The following is a 17355-nucleotide window of genomic DNA, read 5'->3' as shown; positions in this document are numbered from 1 at the left end:
TCAGGCTCTAGTTCCATAGCTCTTCTAGATAGTACAAGATTCTTAAGTTCAAAAGGATTTCAACTGTTAATCACATAATCATTAATGTTCTCCTACCAAGAAATTTAGATTGAGAATTCTACTCTCTCTGTTGGCTTAACCTTCTGATAAGGATTCTTCTTTTAACCCTTGTCTGACAGGTTCCAAAAACAACTGCATTTTTTAAGTCACTGGGTTGCATATCACTAACTTCTCAAGAATTTCTACTGCTGATTTCAGCCTGGTCCCAACACTCGAGTGTTCCACATAGAGAGACAGATAGACAGACACAGACAGACAGACAGACAGACAAGACAATGAACTGACTAAAACACCACACATACATGTGCACACATCTGTAGTTGATCGATCAATCTGACCCTTCAAAAAATGGCAGGGAGAAACTGATGGACTGAGAAAGGAAGGGACTGTCCCCAGGGCGAAGAAACCTTATTGCTGATTGGGAACTCTGCTCCCCATTTCCCAGCCTGACTAGCCAGTCTCCCGCTTGTTAAAAATGGGTCAAGAAAGCGCTTTTGTTGATATAAGCCGGCAAAATAAACTATGACAAAGATGTTACCATATTTTAGCCAAGGCTAGTTCTGAGGCAGGGAGCTAGTATCATGATCTTGCATTTTCCTGCCTCCTCTGCTTTGATAATCCTATTTCTTTTGTTACCTACAAAGATCTGACTGCAGAATGATCTGGTAATGCAAACTGCCATTCACTGTATATCCTTCCCAATATTCTAACTTACACTCAGGCCACGTGGTGTTACAGAGGTCAACAAGATACTCCTTATCTAAACCATCTACTTGGAAGCTCTTCCGGTGTTTTAACAAGCAACCCAAAGGAGAATATTTAGGTACTGATGTAGAATTTCCCATATCTCCTAAGTGTCAGCAATAACCTATGAAAGGGAGGGAAAAGAAAAATCTAGGGTAGGATAATTCCTTAGCAAGCTCTCCTCCTAATAGTTTCTAGTGTTGTGGTTCTAGAGAGAGCACGGACACGACCACAACTGCATGCCAGCCCATCAGAAAAATCTCTCTTTAAAGGATGTCTCCTTTAGAGATTTCTGAGTCACCCTAGGAATCCCTGGGTCCTGCCTCCCGAGCGTCCACACAACCATAGCTTGCACATGTGGAGCCATACCTAGAGTGCCATGGGTTTCCAAGAAGCCTATTAAGGGGAGAAGAGAAAAAGTTCTGCCTTTCTTAGCTTGCCACATATTCCAATGTTCCCTGCTGAAGCTTTCTTCCACAAACTTCTTGCCTGTCTTTTTACCTCTTTTTTTTCTTTTCTCTGCTTCACTTTGCCTAGGGCTAAACCTGCTGACTGCCTCCATTAGCATTTGAATTGACCTCTAGCTGATTCTGCTGGTTAGAATGCTTGGGGAAAGGGATTTCTACCTAGAAATTGATCTGCCTTAGTTTCCCAGGATCTTCTCACTAGTGGGCTCTCCTCCCATTCCTCCCATAGTGGACGGTGACACGAGACAGACAAAGGAGGGGTGCCTCTTTGCAGAGACCATTCAGATGCTTGCCTGGCCGGAGCAGAACTTAGCCTTAGTGGTTCAGCATTGTGACTTGCGACTGGCAACTATGCCAGTGCCACCATTGACCTTATGTTCTGCATGGAATCTCAGGCAGCCCACTCGAGCTCCGTGACTTTAGAGGGACTTTAAGAGTGCCAGGTCGTGGAGCTACAAAATCACGCCCGACAGGAGGACCTATCAGGGTGCTCAGACACACACACATTCACACAGAGGTTATCACATTCCTCCCCCAGTCCCCCTAGAGATTTCCAAGGGAGCATACCTTCACAGCAGATCTTCCACAGATTGCCTCCTTTATCCGAGCCACAAGGTTTGGAGAGAAGGAACCTCCTGGGGACCAATCCACACCAAAGGAAGGCCATTCTGATGAACAATAATTGGCAAACTTACCTTTCTTGATCATCAAGCCCAGATTCTGAGCTTTCCTGTGGATCTCAGAGAAGTGATCAAGAATTAAAGCTTTGGGGGTCGATTGATTCTGACCCATATTAAACAATCTCAATAAACAGAACTAAGAGAAGGATAATAAGACAAATACACACACTAAGGACACACGCACAGATCACACTCCTGCACTCGCTCGGACCGGTCCACTCTCTCACACCGGTGCGCACCACACTCACCAGTCACCCTGGGACTCCCGAATATGCCCAAAGGGCGTGCACGTGATTTTCACCTCCAGAGGGTTTAGTTCTTCCAGGTCTTCTCCCGGCGCCGGATTTTCCAGAACAGATGAGACCTCCAGAACAGATGAGGGCTAGAGGAAACCCTATGTCCCCCCAAGTCCTCCCAGTCAGGGTTGGCCACTTCCCTGCCGCGGTCCAGAACAGATGAGGCCTCCAGAACAGACGAGGACCCAAAGAAACCCTATGTCCCCCAAGTCCTCACAGTCAGGGTTAGCTACTTCCCTGCCGCGGTCCAGAAGGGGACACTGTCCCCCCAAAGAACAGATGGAATATTCCCCAGAATTTTTTTTTAAGGCCTTTTCAAAACCCGCTCTCTGGGCCCGTTTGCCCTATAAAGCAGATCTGAAAAAGCTTATCTAGACCTGTTCCTTGAAAAACAAGTTATTTTGCAATGCAGGTTCCTATTAAGCTAAGCTAAATTAATTCTGGTGGTGGTCCATTTTGGGCCTGTCCCTTACAACTTCCATTACTTTGTCTGTCTGTAATCACTTCTATGCTCTCTGCCCCAACCAATTTGTAAGGTCTCATCCTTCTTAGACACTGAAGCTGTACTGTAAGTTATTGCCTTCCTCCTCTCCTTATGTCTTTTGAGCAGTTTACCTTAATGCAATGTCCTTTTGTATAGATACAGGAAGACAATTAATTAATATGCTTTGTAAGTTAGGAATTGATTGGCTTTGAATATTATTCACTCCTGGGCTTCTGCCCTCTCAACTTAAGCCTCAGTTGCCCTCACTTCCTAGCACCCCAAGGGCAGAGTCCCAACGTGGGCCTGGATGGAACCAGGGCAAGCTGGTAAGTTATGTGCTAACCTGGCATTGCGATGGGCCAGGCCAAGGTGCCACGATTCTTAACTATAAGTTAAGAGGTTGATCATAGGCAAATGATGTCATGATCCAAAAGTAACGACAACACTAGGGCCCTGCTTCTAGGAATAGGAAAGATATCTTGCCTGAGCACTGCAGTCTGAGATCGAGATAGCCCTAGGAGAGCAATTCTACAAGCTCAAAGTATTTCTTACAGTGTCCATACAAAATGATTAATATTATATATGCTTATATGTTGGTTGGACAAGGAGAGGAGAAAGACCTCCTATAAGCTGTTTTCCTGTGTGTCCTGACTAGCTTGGATGAAACTGCTTTCTCCCCTTCAAACTGCCTTCAGTAAATGATTTCAGTATACTGAGACAGTTTTCCTTTTCTTTCAGAAACCTAGCTGGTCTTAGATCTGCAGATATCAGGTGCTAGCCAGGACTGATCTTTGGGATGTAGATTCCCAGCTCTACCCAGGCTGGTCTTTGGGATGCAAATCAAGGTGGTTGCAGCTTGTGAAAGTGCTTGTGGAAGGTTTCAGTTTGGCTTTGTATCTTCTTTCCTGAGGCCAGTATTACTACTGGCCTGCTGATGTAAGGAAACAATGTGGATGTAAAGAAACAATATAGGGTTTGCTGCCTCAATGTTCTTTCTGTAACTCCTTTTGATGACATCACTGTAATGCCCCTTTTAGAGGTTCTATGATCTATATAAGGGGATCATCCTGGATCTCAGTGCCCGCACGTGCTTGAGGATTCCTGAGGACTCTATGACATACATCTCTTCCATGTAATAACCTGCTGCTCCACGACCAACCAGCCTGACTCCCGTTTCCTTCCATCTACTGACCATCGCCATCGACCTCCATGGAGTGGGGAAATGGCCTGACCGCCAGCCTTTTATTTTTTGTGTGTTTACACAGGTTCTGCTTCCACTTCCTTCATGCATGAGTCTCCTTCAAGCTTGGGCAGAGTGGTCTTAAGCATACCTATGGCTGGTTGCAGAGGTCTTCAGCTGTCGGGGCTCTACTCAGGGCAGTGAGGGAAATTCACCCCTCCCCCTCCAAGGGGCCCAGGTGAGGAAAGCCAGGTGCGGGGTCAGGAGACTGTCGTTTTAGACATATTTGGAATTAATTTTAGATCGAAAAGTACTTATGTGCTTAGTAATAAATTACTATACACTTTTCAATCACCTCAGAGACCCCACTCTGCTTAGAGAACTAGATTTTTAAATACAGGGCTGTTTTGCCTGTGTGTCATGACTGAGAATCACTCTCAGTAGATATGAAACTCACTATACACAAAGATGCACACAGGCTACTTTGAGTCATCTGTGTTGTTAATGTGTGTTGGCCATTAAAATTCACTGAGACCCCTTTTTCTGTCCTTTACAGGAGCCTCATGAGTCTCACCTTCCATTCAAGTTGTACTTGTAATAAGGTGGAATGAAATCATCAATATTCTCCTCACCTCTTCCTTCAGGAGAAAAATCCTACTTACATTCAAGGTGGTCGAATTGCAGACAACACCATCCACCTTTTCCTGGAGATGTACACGGGACTGAGGTGAGAACAGCAAAAGGCTCTAGTTTAATGGTCTTAAGGAAGGTTTCAGGGAAGGGCATTAAACAAGACTCATATACCATCTTCCAAAAGAATTATTTTGTAAAACTGATGCCTTGGGTATGGTAAAAGATAATATGGTAAAAACCATACTTTTCTTTCTAGGACATTAAAGTTCTAAATCTATCTATTCAAGCTGCTTTGAAATATATTCCTTGATTTGGAATCACTGTCTGCCATAGGATTGAGTAAGGACAACACTCAAAGTAATAAGAAGAGAAAAATATGGAAAAATTAACTCATACTATGTTTGGTAACATATATACTAAAATTGAAACGATACAGAGATTAGCATGGTCCTTGCACAGATATGACATGCAAACTTGTAAAGTGATCCATGTTTTTGTTGCAAGAATAATTAACAGGGCGACTTTAAGCTAAGACAATCCACACAAGTACAAAAATTCTACATAAAGATAGCACAAATCCCCATCACAACAATCTCCTCAATGTCAATGGACTAAATGTGCCAATTCAGAGGCACAGAATGGGAAGATGAATTATAAAACTGAACCCAACATTCTGCTGCCTGAAGAAACACTTATGAACAATCAAAGCAACCATGGGCTCAAAGTCAAAGGCTGGAAAACAATTCTTCAAGAAAGAAACGAACACGTCCACAAAGCTGGAGTGGATATACTAGTATCAGACCATATGGACTTCAGGCTATAGGTTATAAGAGACAGTGAAGGTCATTTCTTCATGATCATGGGATCTGTACATCAGAAAGAACTCACCCTCCTCACTGTAGGTGATTCTAATGACAGACCAGCAAAATACTTAAAAATAACTTCTAATAGACTTAAAGAAAAACATTGAGAGCAACAAAATACTAGTTGGAGAATTCAACACTACTTTGTCACTTCTCAATAGATCAAACAGACTAAAGCTCAGCAAGGAAATATTTTTTTAAGGGAAGTAATGAACAACCATTGGCTTAGAGAAGAAATCAAAGGGGAAATAAAAAGTTTCCAGAAACAAATGAGAATGAGGACACGAGCTACCAGAACTTGTGGGACACAGCAAAAACAGTGTTAAGAGGAAAGAGTATAGCTCTGCCAGAATTCATCAGGAAGCAAGAAAGGGCCTGCATGAATAAATTAGAGCTCAAGATTTTGGAAAATGACCAACAAAAGTAGTCCAAACTAGGCTGGAGGAAGGAAATAATAAAACTTGTACCAGACGTCAATGAGCTAGAATCCCAAAATACAATCCAAAAGACCAATAAGAGTAAAAGCTGGTTCTTTGAGAAAATAAATAAGATAAATAAACCACGAGAAGCCTCTCAAAGAAACAAAGAGAAAGAATTCTAATAAATCGAATCAGAAATGCAAAGGGGCATATCCTAATAGAAACTACAGAAATCCATAGGATCATCAGAGATTATATTGAGAATCTTTACAGCAGGAAATGAGAGAATCTTGAATAAATTGATAAATTTTTGGATTCCAATTACCTCCCAAGGCTGAACCAAGAAGATTTGGAATACTTGAACCTATCACTTCCAAGGAAATTGAAATGATGGTCAAAATATCCCCCCAAACAGAATCCCTGGCCCAGATGGATGGATTCAATAGTGAAATATTTCAAACCTTTAAAGAGGAAATGCTGCCAACATTTTTCAAGATTTTCCAGGAAATTGAAGAATCATAAATACTCCCAAATAGTTTCTATGAGGCAAAGATCAACCTAATACTCAAATCAGACAGAGACACCACAAAAAAAGAAAATTACAGACTTATTTCCTTGATGAATACAGATACACAGATTCTCAAGAAAATACCAGCAAAGAGAATCCAGAAACTCAACAAAAGATCACACACTATGACCAAGTAGGTTTATCTTGGGGATGCAAGGATGGCTTAACATTCTCGAGTCAATCAACAGAATACACCATCTCAAAAAAATAAAGATAAAAGTCATATAATCATATCAATAGATGTAGATAAAGCATTTGATGAGATCCAGCACCCATTCATGATGAAAAACTCTCAACAAAATGGGAGTTGAAAGTACTTTCCTCAATATAGTCAAAGCAAATTATCACAAACCCACAGCAAGCATTATTCTCAACGGGGAAAAACTGAAGGCTTGGAGCAGAAATCAATGAACTAGAATTCCAAAATACAATCAGGCACAAAACAAGTTACCCACTCTCATCACTCCTATTCAACACAGTACTTGAAGTATTTGCCATATGATTTCGGTTAAAAAAAAGATATCAAGGGCATCCAGATAAAAAAGGAAGAACTCAAGCTTTTACTATTTGGAGGATGACATGATACTATACTTAGAAAATCTCAAAGAATCTACAAAAAAGCTCCTGGGAACAATAGATTTGTTTAGTAAAGTAGCATAATACAAAATCAATATCTGGTACTCCATGGCTTTCCCATATATTAATAATGAAAGAGAAAAAAGAGATAGAGAAAAACAATCCCATTCACAATAATACCTCAGAAAATCGAGTATATTAGAATCAACTAAAAATGTTAAAGATCTATACCAAAAAAAAAAAAAAACCTACAAAGCTCTACTTTACAAAATAAGAGAGTATATGAGGAAATGGAATCACATCCCATGCTCATGGATTGAGAGGTTTAACACTGTCAAAATGGCAATACACCCCAAAGCTCTATAAAGATTTAATGCACATTCTATAAGGATACCCATAACATTTTTCAAATAAATAGATTAAACACTCTTGAAAGTCATACACAACAATAAACTCCCATGAAGTGCTAAAGCAATCTTTGGTAAAAAGAAGGGAATACCTTCCCCAAATACAAACCCAACTACATAGTTGTAGTAATCAAAATACCATGATATTCAGATAAAGACAGGCCTCAGATCAATGGAATATAGTTAAATATCCTGACGCTGGCCCTCAGATTATTATTACCTAATCTTTCATAAAGGCTCAAATACATCACAGGTAGCTTGCCAGGCTCTGCCGTGAGGGCTAGATACTCTCTAAGCTTGCCGGGCTCTCCGAGAGGGGCGGAGAAATCGAACTCGCATCGGACATGTTGGCTGCGTCCAAGGCAAACGACCTACTCACTGTGCTATAGCTCCAGCCCATTAGATGTATTCGATATACCAAACACAGTAACAACAAGTCTCATGATAGAGACGTTACTGGGCCCGCTCAAGCAAATTGCAGCCAACATGGCCGACCCGAGTTCGATTCCTCTGCCCCTCTCGGAGAGCCTGGCAAGCTACCGAGAGTATCTCGCCCGCATGGCAGAGTCTGGCAAGCTCCCGATGATGTATTCCATATGCCAAATACAGTAACAACAAAGTCTCCAATGGAGACGTTACTGGGCCCGCTCGAGGAAATCGACGAACAATGGGAGGACCTTTACCTTTACATTACCTTCATAAAGGCTCAAGAAATATGAAGTTGAGCTAGGAAGTCTCTTCAGCAACTGGTGCTGGGAAAACTGGACAGCAACATGCAAAAAAAAATGAACTCAGACCTCTTTATAGTGCCAGGCACAATGTCAGATCAAATGTATTAAAAACCTCAATATCATACCTGAATTCTTAAGGTATATGGAGAAAAATGTGGGAAGATCCCTGCATGACAATAAAGCTAAGGGAAACTTCTAGAATGAAACACCACTGACCAAGGAAGAGGAAGTGAATATAAACAAATGAGACTACATTAAACTAAGAAGTTTCTGCAACTCAGAAAAAATGGTGACTATGATAAAAAGAGAGCCCACATAATGGGGAAAAATTATTTATGCAATACCCATACAATTAACCTCAAAATTCGACTGCTGTATCATTAAGAACACTAAATAGTTCCTGTGAATTTTATTCTTCTTCACATATATTTACTCTAAAATATTTTAGATTTACTTTTAAACGACAGGTACAAAGGTAAATTTATGAGTTTTTTTAAAATTTAAAAATACCCCTATACATAGCCAGGTGCGACCCAAAAAACAAAAAAGCAAGCAAGCAAGCAAGAAAGAAAGAAATTAAAAATTAAAAAATAATGCTGTTTGCAATGCTAAGGATTAATCCCAGATCATCATACAATGGAAGGCAAATGGTCTTTCATTGAGTTATATCCCTGTTCTTAAACATTAAAAAGTTCTTAATTGATGTCTCATTGCATTTTCTTTTTTAAAAAATGCTTTTCTAAATATTCCTGGTCGCCAATGTACCTCCTACATTTTGACCCTCGCTTCTCTTCTATATTTGACCTCTAAGACTCAGTTGTCACCTTATCCTTCCTATAGCCATGTTTTCCTTGGAAAAAGTTTCCAAGATCATGTCTGGCTTGCTTTAACTTGGCATAAAATGGAAACCTTATTTTCTGTATGCTCTCATGCTAGAGGTGATGATGTTTTCGACCCAGGTGAACTCTTTTCTGGGGAACTTTCTGGCTGTTTCTACTTGACTTCAAAATATCTAAAGGTAAGTCATCATCTTTTTTTTTTTTTGCGTTTTTGGGTCACACCTGCCGATGCAAAGGGGTTACTCCTGGCTCTGCACTCTGGAATTACTCCTCACGGTGCTTGGGGGGACCATACAGGATGCTGGGAATCTAACCTGGGTAGGCCGTGTGCAAGGCAAATGCTCTACCTGCTGTACTATAGATCAAGCTCCCCCCCGCATCCCCATAATTCATCATCTTGAGGGCCTCAGATTTTTACCTTCCATTTAGAAACTTCATCTTTACATTGACACAGTAAATTGAAACCACAAAACCATTGAATGGCATGTTATAATGGTAGCAGCCATGAGCAAACATTGATAACCTATAAGTTGGCATGAACGAATTCTGTCTCAGAGGCTTCACTTCTGAGAATACCTGTCACTACCTCCTTTCTGTTACGTATCCCAGGATCAGAATCTACATCAGGCCATCAGTAGAAATTGTTCACCTGAAAGCTAGCCTTCCACTGGGATCAGAATCCATGATCCATCTAACTTGTAATTTTTCATTCATGACTTGTTGACCTTGTTTCAGTTGGAGGCATCCAGAGCATAAACTCAGCTTTCCCGTTGTTTCCACAGGAAATCCAAATACCTAAGAATGTTATCATTTCTGACGCCACTGTGAAAGATTTTTTTGGAATCCCACCGTAAGATACTATCATTAATGTTATAATATTACTGTTCTCAATAGTCCGGATCTCCCCAAAGAACTCTCTACCCTCCTCACTCCAAGTGCAGACTCCAGTTTATCATGCTCCTGAACGTACTTCTAATAGTTTTACTCAGGTTCTCCCCTAAAGTGCACAAGTTAAGTTCATACCACTCCAAGTTCTTATTCCTAAACTACCAGTTTCGGCTTGGTCCTCAAGCTTGTGTTCTCCCTTGAAGAAATACCGTGCTTCCTTTCTCCATGTCTCTCTTTGCTTGCTCTGTTAAACGAGTGTTCTCTCTTGAACATATATTCCATTCCACCCTACACCGGTTTAACAAGTTTCTAAGTATTTTTCAGTAAAATCTATTTTGCTTCACTAAACTAAAAATTTTAAACCACCAGAGCATTGTTTAAACCAATATTTGTATCTTTTAAACCACAAATTTTGAAAATGAAAGGGGGTAAACCAATGGAATACTACTCAGTTGTATGAAGTGAAATCTTATTATCTGTATAAAATTGGATCACATGAGGATATTATATTTATTGATATAAAACAGGCAGAGAAAGATAGGCATCATACAAGTTCATGCATATGTGGTATATGGAGAAAACAAATTAAAAGAATAAAATGAGACAGACAAACATCTAAAACAATATTTATATTCTATGATTTATAATTCAATTAATAATGGTTTCTCATACACATAATTCCATCATGACACTCCTCATTCTCTCAAAAAATAACCCCTCCCTGTCCCCCAAACCCTCAGAATCCCTCCTTCCCAATTCCCTGACTCAATTGTGTGGATCAGTTCTCCCCTTATATTGGCCTTGAACCTTTGTTGCTACCTTGCTGTGTGTCTTTACATCCCACATATGAGAAAAATCTCTCTGTATCTGTTCCTTTCCTTAAGGCTACCTTTACATGCATGATATCCTCTAGTTTCATCCAATGTTGAAAATTGCATAGTTTTGATATTTTCAAAGCAATAAAAACAAACTTTAGAACCATGAGACTATTTAATTACCAGATGGAAAGCTGTAATCAAAGTGGAAAAACTGAACAATGGTGAATGACAAAGTAGGCCTTTCAGTAGTGAGTGTAATATGATACATGAACGTTGATTCTACATAATCCTAAAATTTATGAAATTCTAGTAATTCTATAATGTAATTTTAAATAATCAAAACAGTATTTAAATAACTTACATTTATCTATGATTTTGACGTATATTTTGTGTCAAACTATCAGAAATAAAAATAATGTGAGATAGAGATATGGTCTATCACTATACTTTTAAACAAGAGAAGTGCTGAAAATTTCTGTGTCTTGATGAACTGTCATATAAATTGACTCCAAAATCAAATTAATATACTCAAGGAAAAATAAAAGTCAACCAATTTAATCTTTTGCCTTCACAGAGGTTCCCATCGGCTGATCTCTGACAGACAAAACAATTTTTATATTATTTTTTTTAAATTTTTATTACTGAAACACCATGAGGTACAGTCGTACATTTACAAATTTTTGTTCTTGGGTTTCGATTATACAATTATCAAATGCCCATCCCTCCCCCTGTGCCCATTTTCCACCACCATAGATTCCAGTATCCCTTCCACACCTATACCCTCATCCCACCCTCCCTCTGTGGCAAGGCATTCTCTTTTGTTCTCCCTATCCTTTTGGGTTTTGTGGTCTACAAAAGAGGCATTGAGTGGCAATTATGTTCAGTCCATAGTCACAATTTTTATTTTCAAAGGATTTCTTGGCAGAGATTTGGCATTCTTTGCTAGCAACCAACTCCTTTTCTTCTGCTTTTTTTTTTTCTAGAAATATATACTTGTACTCACACTGACTAGTCATGGCACCAAATTGACAAATGTACTTATTTTTACTTCAGTTCTATTTCCTTATTACCACATATTATTAGCAGTGGATAGAAAATAACTAGCCCAAATTTCTTGGGGGAAAGGGAAATGTTTATGCTTTTCTTAGTTTGGAAAATCCCTGTCACTAGTATAGGGACATTCATCTAAATTTGTAAACAAAATGATTAAGAAGAGGTAAATCATGACTGTCACTTCAAGGAAGAACGGGTTTTCAGCAAATATCCTTGCTTTCAGAAGGATGGCTCTGGCTTGGATGGGGGGCAAACATGAGAGCTGTGAGCTACCGGCAGTTAACACATGCTCTGAGGCTATGTGGTGACAATGCTGAAAAATGTGGTGAGCCCTGATTAGGTCGGGTCATGGGGGAGAATGGAATGATGACAACAAAAAAGAGCAACAGAACAAGATAATAGATTCCTTTGTACAAAAGTTTTCATCTCTAATATATTAATCTTTTGAAAAAGAGAACCAACTTCTTATCATTCTTCCTGGCAATATATTATCCTTACACAGTGCTTCAGGGAAAACACGCTCCCCTTGTTAGTTAATATAGCGTGAATATCTGTGAGGTGTTTGAACTCTCTCTATGTATACACTGCTGATGACTGAAACCAATCTCTCTATTTAACTATCTAAACTGCAATGGTCTCACCATTTAACTCTCTAAACTCTGATGGCTCCAAATCTTCTAAGATCAGCTTTCATCTCTTCCATGATATCCAGGCTTCTCTTCCCAACTGTCAACTCTCCCTTTCGATCTCCCTCTCTCTACCAACTATGGTCTCCCTGCCAAAATTTGCTAAGACAAGATTTCTTGAAATATAGACGTAAGTTGACTTCTTTTTTTTAAATTTAGGCAATTTTGATTTTCAAAGGCATTTATAATGGAGATTTGTCATTCAATATTCCAATTCCAATCACACTACCAGTGTCTGCATCCCTCCACCAACAAATGACCCATTTCTCCCTACATTCCCACCGATTTCCTTGACAAACACATTTTGAAGTTTAACTATTGTACTTTGGGTTCCATACTTTCATTAGTGTTGGTATTGGTGGTTAAGACATACACCTCAACTTTTTCATGCTGGCCTTCCTGGATAAATGCCCACTGACACCATGTAGGGGAAATATATGAGAACAAATCATTAAGCTCCAAATTTTTCAAATATCTTTAAACAATTCTGATCGAAAAAAAATAGTGTAAACTGGAGGGGACAACCCCTTGGCAGCCTGAAAAGTCTTTTCATTTTTCCACATTAAAAAGAGGAAATCAGTGAAGGAGGTCTGGCATCACGCAAGTTAGCTGACCCTGCTGAGCTGTGGTCAACAGGGTTTTTTGTGCTCTTCTCCCCTTCCACAATAACTCCCAACCTCATTAGTTTTGTCTTTTAAGTCCGCATAAAATAAAAATTTTACCACACAGGCACCCATGTAATGAGACCAGCCAAGGTGATAAAAATAAATTTCCGAAAACTCATAGGTTAGTCATGGTGGTAGAAACTAAATATAATGTTTTTTATTGAATCTGCAGGAGACACATATTACAAACCTTTTCATGATTCAATTTCATTCATAGGATATTTTAACACCCAACCTCCACTAGTATACAGTTCCATTGCTAATGTCCCCAGTTTCTCTCCCACCACTCTCTCTCCCAACCTCAAACCTCACCTGACAGCCTGCTGTCTCTACACTATGGCAGGCACCTCTTTCTCTCTCTTTATCTCTCTCTCTCTCATCCTTTGGGCATTATGGATTGTAATACAGATACTGAGAGGTTATCACGTTTATTCCTTTACCTACTTTCAGCACTCAGTTCTCATCCAGAGTAATCATTTCCAACTCTCATTGTCATAGCCGTCCCTTCTTTATTCCAAATGCCCGCCTTCAGCACTTGTGGCAAGCATCCAACCATTGACCAATTCTCCTGGCCTGTGTTTCTGCTATCCTTGGGTATTAGTCTCATATTCTGTTTTTTTATATCCAAAAAAAGGGGTAGTCCAATCAGTATACACCTTTCCTTCTGACTGATTTCATTGAGCATGATATTCTTCCCTGTACATCCATTTATAAGCAAATTTCATGATGTGACTTTCCTGCTAACTTCGTAGTATTCTATTGTGTAGGTATAACATAGTTTCTTCTGGCTATTGTGAATACTACTGCAGATGGTATTTCTGTTATAAATATCATGTTTAATGTAGCTTACATAGGAAAATATTTCCCAAGTTCCAAACATAGAGAATCCACTTACAAACCCAACTTTTTTATTTTTTAAATAATATAATTTATTATGATGCTTTCTAAAAAACTGAAGCTATTAAAAAAACTCAGGGTAAGCATATTCTATAAAAGCAAAAAATAATAATCTTAAGGAAGGACAACAGCTACGTGTTCTTGCTCCTCAAAGATCCATGTGTTTCTTGATATATTGTCAATATCTTTCTATAGCCTTAAAATTCTTCAACTTCATTTCTGAACACGATTTAAAGTTATATTAATTTAATAGGTGTAATAAGCTTTATAGAATGTTTATTTGTTTCTTTCATATTTTGCATAAACAATGTTTGAATTAACCATAGCACTGTAACACTGTCCTCCCATTGTTCACCGATTTGCTTGAGCGGGCACCAGAAATGTCTCTATGGTGAGACTTGTTGTTACTGATCTTAGAATGTCAAATACGTCACATGTAGCTTGCTAGGTTTTGTCATGCGGGAGGGATACTCTCAGTAGCATGCTGGGCTCTCTGAGAGGAGCAGAGGAATCGAACCCAGGTTGGCCGCGTGCAAGGCAAACGTCTTACCCACTGTGCTTTCGCTCCAGCCCATATATAGATTTATACATATATATGTGTATTTAACACACACATACATATCTATATATTCCTCTTACACATCTCGTGAGTTCGAACTCATATTTCTTCCTCCTCCAATTATTTACTACTTCTCTCCCCCTACTTGGCGCGCAATTAATTTTCCGAGTGCCCTCAGATGCATTTCTGAGGCCAGGATAAAGGCATGCATAACACATAAATGCAAGGGAAGCACAAAGAATATGTAGATAAATTTCATATGGACATATAATTGTGATGACTAGTTTACAAACTGTACTTGCTTCAAGTACAGACTTCCTCATCTCAGCAACTGTGTATTCATACTCCATGCACTGTCAAATATCCAGCTAAAGTCCACAACCAACTAACAACACTCCCCTACCAATTTCAGTCATTTACTTCCCCTATTGTAAGGACAATTCTGATGTCAGAGTGTAAAGGTTTGATTTTGCTTTTGTTTTATTAGTGAATTTAGTTTTTTTTTCTTTATAATCCAGAAACAAATCAAATATTTTTTTTAAAAAATTAAGGGCAGGAGGTGATATCAGGCAACAAATGAAATAGTTGATCTGGCTGAGAATCAGCAAGAGTCTTTCAGGTCAGTGTGACGAAAGGTACATCCAGTTTCCCTTCCCAGTATATTTCCAAAGGGCGGGCTTGGAGCAGGGTACATGCTGGGAAGAAGCCCAGGAGACTAGCAGTGTCTTGAACATCTAGGGGCCTATTTTCTTCTTTGAAAATGTAATGGTATTGACCTCCATTGCAAACCACAGCACCCTAAAACAAAGAAAAAGCAAAAGGGAATGCCCTGAGGTAGAGCGGGGTGGGGGAGATGGGGGATGGGAGGGTCACTGGGCTCCTTGATGGTGGAGAATGGGCACTGGTGGAGGGATGGGTACTTGATACTTGTATAACTGAAACCCAAGCACAAAGGTATGTAAGTCTACAACTGTACCTCATGGTGTTTCACTAATAAAAATAAATCGATAATAATATAAAAAATTAAAAATGCTATCGGCTGGTATAGGAAAAAATGTAATGGTGTTGACTAAATTACATCAAGATAATTTTTAGTTATAGGATGCTATGATTCATCATTGACTCACTGATTGATACTTTGAAATGTCCCAGTTCATTCTCACTCAGAGAAGTCATTTATTTCTTCGAGTATTGATTTGTACAGGGAATTTCTCAGAAAATTCTTTATATAATGTATATTGAGGGACTCAATGATAATGTTCTTATTACCATTTTCAAAGAATACCATAATACACTTTTAATAAGATTTTCTTGGTTCTCTATATAAAAGATAAATGACAACAATTAAGGTTAACTCAAGATTTTCTAAAGTGCATTACATTAGTACTTGAAAAGAAATTTTAAAAGACCCTGGGAGAGAGGAGGAGAAAAAGTCATGGATCTATAAGGATTAGTACAAGTCTTTGGGTGTGTTGGGGCAGGCAGTGACTAGAAAAGTTGAGATCACACTCAGCTATGTGATCTAATCTCTATATATCTATTCTCTAAATTAGATACCAGCGATGTATCCACACAGGTGTATTCATATGACTATCATGTACACTAGTGAGATCCAGGGAAATAATTCTTAGCACTGACATTGTTGGAAATTTATGTAGTAATCTGGTTTTTATGATTAAGTTGTCATGATTTCACAGGCAGTGTTTGTTTCCTTAACCAACCTGGAATGTCTTTAAAAGACCAAATATAGGATCATTCTTTCATTTTTAATTAAATATAGAAAATGCTGAATTTACAGGTTAAATGGAGATGAATATCTTTTTCAATAGTCTATTTGGGACACCGTCCTTTATTTGTTTTATTAGGAACTGAATGTGGTACCCTATAATCTCTAATTACATCCCTAGACCTCCCTTCTCTATTTGTACCAATCAAGACACACTTCACTTTAGACCTAGTTTTCAGTAATCTCAACTAAACATTAAAGTAAAAATTAAGTCTGATCAAATAATTCTGTTATCCAGCAGTTATTTAGATACTTACACCAATGAACAGAATGTTGAGAAAGAAATGAATAATCCAAATTCTGTTTGAAGAAGGCACAGAATACATGTTGTAATTGACCATATAAAAGAAAGAAAATTAAAGTAAATTCCTTGGTAATTTCTGGTAGTCTTGGAACCATGTTGCCCATGGTATAGTCAGCTAGCTAAGTCTTCTTAACTTGGATTTCCCTTGTTCACATCCCTGATATCACTCTTTTCCTGCTCAGATCGCATTCCCAGTATATCATGTTACCACCAGATCTTGTTGTTTCAAGCTTTGTTTTCAGAGGAACCCAAATTTCAAGCCCTCCTTTTACACTTATTGTCTCTTTTCCCATCATTTCAGACTTTTCTCCCAACATTTTTTCCTCAGTGAATACAGCATTCCTTCAAGAGAGTTGAACCTTGTTAGTTTTAAGAGATTACTGGGATCAATTCCCTCCAGCCATACATTAAAGGTAGGAAAACACTTTTCACATTCTTCTGTTCCCAGCCAGTCAACTACCATTTCCTGGGAAAATCTATGAACTGGTTAGTCTCAGTTCAGTCAGAAACTGCGTTCATTTCCCGCCATTTTCAACAAAGTAGTTACTGGTACCAAGCAGAATTAGTTAAATATATGTTCCTGTTAACATATCTTTGCACTTGGGATACATGTGAACAGATTTCACCTGGCTTTTATGAACCCTGGTCTTCCAGTTTGCTTTTCTGGTGGCATTCTGTTTCTCACTATTCCTCTCCACAGCTAAGTGATGTGAAAATAACATATTTATAAATGGTATGATTGAAAGCTCCAG

At 38.9% G+C, this 17355-nt stretch overlaps 1 pseudogene; it reads left to right on the top strand.

Annotated features, from left to right (window-relative positions):
- Window positions 1-4941: 4941 nt before the first annotated feature.
- LOC130016104 (uncharacterized) lies at window positions 4942-5040 on the top strand (annotated as a pseudogene).
- Window positions 5041-17355: the final 12315 nt, after the last annotated feature.

Source organism: Sorex fumeus, unplaced genomic scaffold (assembly GCF_029834395.1).
Source record: "Sorex fumeus unplaced genomic scaffold, SorFum_2.1 ptg000146l, whole genome shotgun sequence".
NCBI lineage: Eukaryota > Metazoa > Chordata > Mammalia > Eulipotyphla > Soricidae > Sorex > Sorex fumeus.
The sequence above is the reverse complement of the archived record's forward strand: the minus strand, read 5'-3'. Positions and strand labels throughout refer to the sequence as shown.